Source organism: Telmatherina bonti (assembly GCF_933228915.1).
Source record: "Telmatherina bonti genome assembly, chromosome: 20".
Classification (NCBI taxonomy): Eukaryota; Metazoa; Chordata; class Actinopteri; order Atheriniformes; family Telmatherinidae; genus Telmatherina; species Telmatherina bonti.
The window spans coordinates 13,446,704-13,454,051 of record NC_136618.1 but is presented as its reverse complement, the minus strand read 5'-3'; positions in this window follow the sequence as shown (position 1 = coordinate 13,454,051).

Genomic DNA, 7,348 nt, shown 5'->3' with positions numbered 1-7,348 from the left:
GATTCATAATGCAGCCCCCAGGTCGTTTCCCAGTTATGGGGAAAAGTAGGAGGATCCAACAGTTAAAATGTAACTGGTAATATCACAGGTCGACATAGGAGCAGAACTTCCTGTTAAAGAAAGGGAAAAAAAAATACAAAAAACTATATTCGTCCCAATTTGCTCCTTTTCCGCCATCTTCTTCTATCACTGTTCCTCCTTCCCTCCTCACACTTCCTTCATTTCTTTTCCCTTCCGTCAGCCTGCAACCTCATCATAATCTCTTGTCTCCTCCTGTCTCAGTCATGCCCCCCTCCCGACACACCATCACTTTCCTTTTCCTTGTTTCGTTTTCTTTCTGAAAATAGCCATCCATTTATGCAATCGCTCCCTTTTTTTTTCCACAACCTCTCCAATTCTTTTCTCTGGAGCTAGGTCAACTGAAAGCAACAGAGGAGAAAAACCAAAGCAGGAAAGTGTGTGTTGTGAGTCACCAGATCACAACAGAATGTGGCGGATGAAAGAAATAGCATAATTCGACTTGCAGTGATGGTGACCGGAAGGAACACGCCAGCGTCTTGTTCTACATCATTAAAGCTTGCATGTTCACAGTGAGGGTGGACCCAAAGTGTGGAGCTCCATTTTGTCCACAGAGAGATCGAACTCTAAAGTGATGCTGAAGGAGAAAATAAAAACATCTGTTGTCTTTTTTTCCTACCATAGCTTATCAAAGACATGCAGAATGCGTCATGTGCTGCAATATTTATCATTTATCCATTCAGTTACTTCAATAAGTTAGAAAACTATCTAAACTTGGACCGGTTTCAGCCCTAAACTGTAGCAAATCACCTTCATTCGAAACCAGCAGCTGCTTTCACTTTCACCCTACAAAACTTTAGTCTATTTTTATTTTTAGTTTGCGCTTGAAATAAAAACCGAAATGGAATAATTACCACCCAGATTAGGGAGCTACTGTCATCTCAGTGTCAGAATGACGCGTAACAGATCCATCCTGTTGCTGATATATTAACAAAGGTTTACAAGGGCAGAGCTTTACATATGTAAGTTTGGCCTTATGGCTGACCTTACAATGCACTTAGTATCCTGTACAGGGAGTAATGCTGCAACCACTCCTACAAGCCATTTATTCCAGCTAACGACCGTCAAGCACTCATAAATCAGCATTAGGAACCTCTTTCGCCCTCTCTCTCTTTCTCATTTAGTGTCCCTTTTCTTTAGCTCCCTCTGCTCCTCTGATCTTCTCTTTCGCTTGTGCGCTCCTGCCTTGACTGTGTTTTACTCGTTTTATGTCTATCGTTTGCTTTTCAGGTTTTTTTTTTTTTTTTTTAATCCTGTCCCAGTTAGTCTGCATCCACAAATCCCTTTGTTTTTCCCTGTTCCAATTTATTTAAAAAAAGAAAAGCTCCCCCTTGTCGTTAATGTACCTCTAACCTCTGTTATCCATTCTGTTTCGCCCTCTCCTTCCCTGCAGATAGAGATGGCATCCCTGAAACATCTAACCTGTTATTGGCACCTCTATTGATTTTAATTAAGCTAATTAGTTCATTATTCCAGGGATCAAACGGGGGCATCCATTACTGCACAGAGAGAGGGGTTGGAGGGGGAGGAGGCGGGTGGGGGACTTGGGGTATGGTTGGTGTGGGCGGTGGTGGGTTGTGGAGTTAATATGGTAATGAAGACGATCAATTATCACTCACAGCAAAGTCATTAACAACAGCATTAGCATAGTCAACCATCACAACCCCTTGACCTCCACTGCTCTGTCTTTTTCACTCTCACTCCATCTCTCCCTCCAAGCAGCTGCTACACAAGCAAATACTTAAGTGTGTGTGAGGGGGTGAGCGGGGGGAGTGAGAAGAGAAAATGATAAAGGTCACACAGTTCAGAGACTGTTTTTAATGCAGACCTGAATTGAGTTTCTGTATTCTCTCATTGACTTGAGCTGAGCAGTCACTGCTACACGAGGTCAGGCAGGTTTGAGCGAATGCTTTTTGCATTATGTTCCAACGATAGATGGTCAGATTAATTATGCTCTTAATCACTTATAGTACAGAGTTTATATAAATGCTATTGAATTACTCCAGCTAAAGTGCTAAAAAGATGAAAAAAATAGATGAAAGATGAACGTAACTAAATGGTGCGGTCATTCTGATTGCGTGGTCATGTAATTCTAGACAAGTCACCTTCGTCAGGATAGAGAGATTTCTCAGTCGACATTACTATAACTTCTGGATGTCCTTCATAAATGGAAAGCAAAGAGGGTGTTAGGCGTGTCACTACAACCTGTTCCACATGACGGGCAAAATTATGTCCTCATTAGTGTGGATTAAGTCATGAAAGTCATTTTCTCATTTGGTTCCCGGGCCTTAAAACTTGAACAAGTCTTGTTTTGTGGTTATATTGGAATGTCATAATCACTTTGTGAGTCACACAAAAAAGCTCTCATCTCAGCTGAAGACTTGCCAGTGTTCACTTTCAGTTACTTTTTTTTTTTTTTTTTTTAACATGAAGCTCTTTCCATCATGTGGGTGTATTGAAGTTGACTGGAATGACGGTAGTTTGAGAAGTGTACTCGCAAATGGTGAACTGATGAGATGAGTGGATGAAAAAGAAAAACTGTTTTCCCAAATGGTCCTTAATGAGACATAATCTGACTTGATTTAATTTCTAGGCTTACAGTCCTCTAACTGAGTGCCAGTTATGCTCTATGTTAAATATGCATATGGTCTGAGCCTTCTGTACATCTTCTATGTTCTTATGTGCATATTTTTGTCAATTTTCAAATAGCTTGAGGACGTGTGCCCAGACGAAGCAAACATATCAATACCTTTGGAAACCGTGGGGACAGTGTTGTACAAGGTTTATGTGCAACCAGTGAAGGAAAAAGAAGAAAAAGGCTGTGATGTATTGAAAGGCCGCACAAAACACCATCATTCACTGCAATGCTTGTTTTTATGTCTGTTTTTGACAATGTGCATGATCATAATGTTCTGCACCACCTTCAGGTTACCGACTGTTTGAAATGGACGTCAGAATTCAGAGCTGAACTTCAAACTCTGTCCTGCCTACTAGCATATTTAATGTCCAACAACCATGCCAATGCAACGGATGACAGGCAGTATACGCACCGTCATGCTGCCAGCCAATGACACAACTGTACTCATTGACATACTGTACATAAAGGGAGCATAAAGAGACTTTAGGCTGAAAAAGAAACAACTAATTTTGTTTAAAAATGGCTATCTGTAAAGACAAATGTTTCAAGAAAGGTGTGTGTCCACAGAAAACAGTGTAGTACACATGCCGGGCTTGTAATTGTACAGAAATGTAGCAAAAGAAAAAAACAGAGAGGACGACATGGAGATTGTGCATACATTTACGTCATATAAATAACCATAAAAAGTGTAAAAAGTGGTGGAGAATCCAGCTAGAAAGAAGTCACTTGAGTGGATTTTGAAATATTTTAATTTGCAGATTTTGCTGTAAACGCCATATTGTAGTGGGTATCTTCTGCAGAACAAATGCTGCAGATGATGGTTGTAACATGGGCTTGTGGTTTCATCAGTTCAGAAAACGGTAACATTTTCAGCTGTAGTGACATTGGGAACTGGTTTACATTCTTCAGGCTCCAAAAACTACTGCTCCAGGTGGGCAAGAAACCTAAGTGACAATAAACTCAAACAGAGGAACCTAAACTCATCTCCATGTGGACATATTCTTAAATTCTGTAGCCATGTTCCAGAAAGACATGAAAACACACAGATACAGTTATTTAATAAAAATATTAAGAAATCAATTTCATAAGTCCAGCTGTCCATGAAACCCAAAGCTGACAAAGACCTAACCAAAAAAAATGGGTTTTCTTATGAGGACAACTCTGCATCTTTTGTAATAATGTGACACACTTCAACTCAAGAGTCTGTTGGCTAGATTGAATCAGTGAATATGTATACAGCTATAAAAAGTATAAAAATAAAGAAATAAAAAAAACCATAACCTAAAACTGAAATGACTAGTGTTGCTTGAAGGGTGACACATTTTAAAAACGGGTATTTCATCCTGTCAGCAAAGTTATTTTAATTCAAGTCTGTACTGTATTGTATGCAGAGGACAGGCTGGTCCTATATTAGTCTGCTTATAGATGACAAATAGACCACAAACTAATTGCAGCTATCTAGAACAGAGAATACAAGCTTTGGATTTCATGATATTATGACCACAAAACAAAGTCTGTTTAGTGTCCATTAGACTTTAGACCTTTAGTGCATCAACAAGACCATACACTCCGATTCAATCAGACGTTAGCCAAGCTCCTATTACGGAGCTCATTGCATCGTTTACATGGTGGAACGGTCCATAAGTAGCTCTAAATGCTCCTCATTTGATTGGATTTCACATTATGGACATCAGAGCAGAAACACACTGTTGTCCCGCGACTATCCTAATAGACTGTTGACTGAGGCAGTCCATTTGTTTGTATTTGTTTGCCAATCTAGACCCTGAAAACACACAAACTAACATAAACAGAGAGTGAGGGCATCATTTCAGATGGGTGAAAATGGAGATTCAAAAGCTCAGAAAACGGGTCAATACAGTGACAAATGATTATGCTCCCTCACACTCTGTCTCTTTGGTTGCCATAAGAAGCTGCTGATCTCACTAACAAAAGTGAAACTATGCAAACAGATTTAATTAGAAGACTCTTAGCAACTAGGAGAATGTCACTTCAATTAGTTTTACAAACTGTTCTTTGTTCACCTTCAACAGATGTGCTGTGGAAAATAAAAAAAAAAATCTGGCCCGTTCCTGTTTTCTTACTGTTTTGCCAAATTTATCACATTTCAATGTTTCAGAGTATCACACAAATTTTTATATTAGATAAACATAACCTGAGTAAATAGAAGGTGCAATTTTTAAAAGCGGATTTTATTCATTAAGGATAAAAAGCTTTCCAAACCTCCGGTGACTCTATGTGAAAAAGTATTTGCCACTTGAACCTAATAATTGCTTGTGCCACCTGCAGCAGAAATAACTGCATTCATGCATTTGCGATAACTGGCAATGAGTTTCTTTACATCGCTGTGGAGGAATTGTGACCCTCTCTTTTCCACAGAATTGCTTTAACTCAGCTACATTGTGGGGTTGTCGAGCATGAACAGCCCATTTAAGGTCACACCACAGCATTTCAATTGGATTCAAGTCTGAACTTTGACTCGGCCACTCCAAAACCTTAATTTTGGGTTTTTTGGGGGGTTTTTTTTGGCCATTCAGAGATGTACTTTTTGGGCATTTTGGGTTGTTGTCCTGTTGCATAATAACCCAAATGCACATGAGATCAAGTACTGAAGGCCGAACATTGTCCTAGACAGCAGAATTCATTGTTAAATCACAGCAAGTCATCCAGGTGCAAAAGCAGCAACCTAACCCCATACCACCACACTACCACCACCATAAATGTTGGTATTATGTGGTTTTTTATCAAATGCTGTTACATTTTTATGCCACATGAAACAGGATGTACATATTCCAAAAAGCTCAACTTTTGTCTCATTAGTATAAAAACATATTTTTCCCAAATTCTAAAGGATTGTTGAGATGAGCCATGTTGTTCAGTAGTGGTGTTGACCTTGGAACTCTCCCACGGACACCATTTCTGCCCAGTCTCTTTCTTATTTTTGAACCATGAATATAAATTTAACCAAGGCAAGTGAGGCTTGCAGTTCTTTAGATGTTGTTCTGGGTTCTTTTGTGACCACCTGGATGAGTCACTGTTGTGCTCTTGGAGTAATTTTGAAAAGCAAACCACTCCTATGAAGATTTAACATTGTTCCCAGTTTTTTTCATTTGTGGGTAATGGCCTGGCTGTGGTTCGCTGGAGTCGTAAAGGCTTAGAAATGGCTTATGATATATATGAAAATGAATAAATGTTTAGGCGTTTGTCACTATGCCGTCGGCATGTACTGGTACTGCACTGCAGCCTGAAATAAAATTATGCACTGTAAAACCAACTCAATTAAGGCATCTGAGAAAGCACCTGAGATAAGAAACTGCAGAAATGTTGGTTTATTGTTGCTAAAGAAATGTCATTGAAAGAGATTAAGTTCCACATTGATGAAAAAATTGGACAGCTTTGAAGAGGAAGAAATGCAGAGCACTATGTTACAGTAACCTTTATAGTTTCAGTGCAGAAAGCACACAGAGCTAGCCCTCTGACCTTCTCCACAATAGCAGGTAGGCACTTTGGTGTATAATAGACTGTAATTACTTTTCTGTGTGCAAAATCCACTCAGAAGAGTGAATATTGACAGAATTCTTGCCACAAGTGAAACAGAACAATAACTTAAGGTCATTACATTAAGTGGTGGTGATGTCTTTAGTCCTGCCTTGTGTTGATGAGGTCTTGAAAAGAAAACTGAATTATTCAGCCTAAACTTCAGCAGAAGACTTTCTGCATACAGCCTTCCACCTCCAGTCAACAAAGAATGAATTATAATTTATAGTTTTCTCAGAAAAATGGCTGAGGTCACAAGCTGAAGAGGTAATGATAGTGGACCTTCAATGCTTCACTTATTCTTTAGTTAGTATTCAAGAGTTAAATGTATCTTAACTAAAGCTCACCATTATACATGAAACACAAAACTGTTGCAGAGCGTCACGCTGAACATAATTGCTTTTTCATTGTGTCATTATTCAAAGTTGTAATTATTCTGTCCAAACAATGAAGGACTCTCACAGGCTGTATCTTAAACCATTTTCGATGTGACCGCCACTGACTGGATTGTAAGAGGTAGTAGATGCTTAAGTCTGTTACTGCACAAAAACAAACGATGCTGGACACTATGACGTTGCAAGAAATGGATGAAAGCCATGAACTGCTCTTCTCCCTTTTCTCATTTTATTGCTTTCAGATAAACTAGTTTCACTGTTTAGCTCATGCATGCTTAAGACTGTTTAGAAGACTTGACCTGTTCACATACATACATATATATATATACATATACACATATATATATATATATACATATACACATATATATATATATATATATATATATATATATATATATATACATATACACACATATATATATATATATATATATATATATATATATATATATACATATACACATATATATATATATATATATATATATATATATACATATACACATATATATATATATATATATATATATATATATATATATATATATACATATACACATATATATATATATATATATATATATATATATATATATATACATATACACATATACACATATACACATATATATATATATATATATATATATATATATATATATATATATATATATATATA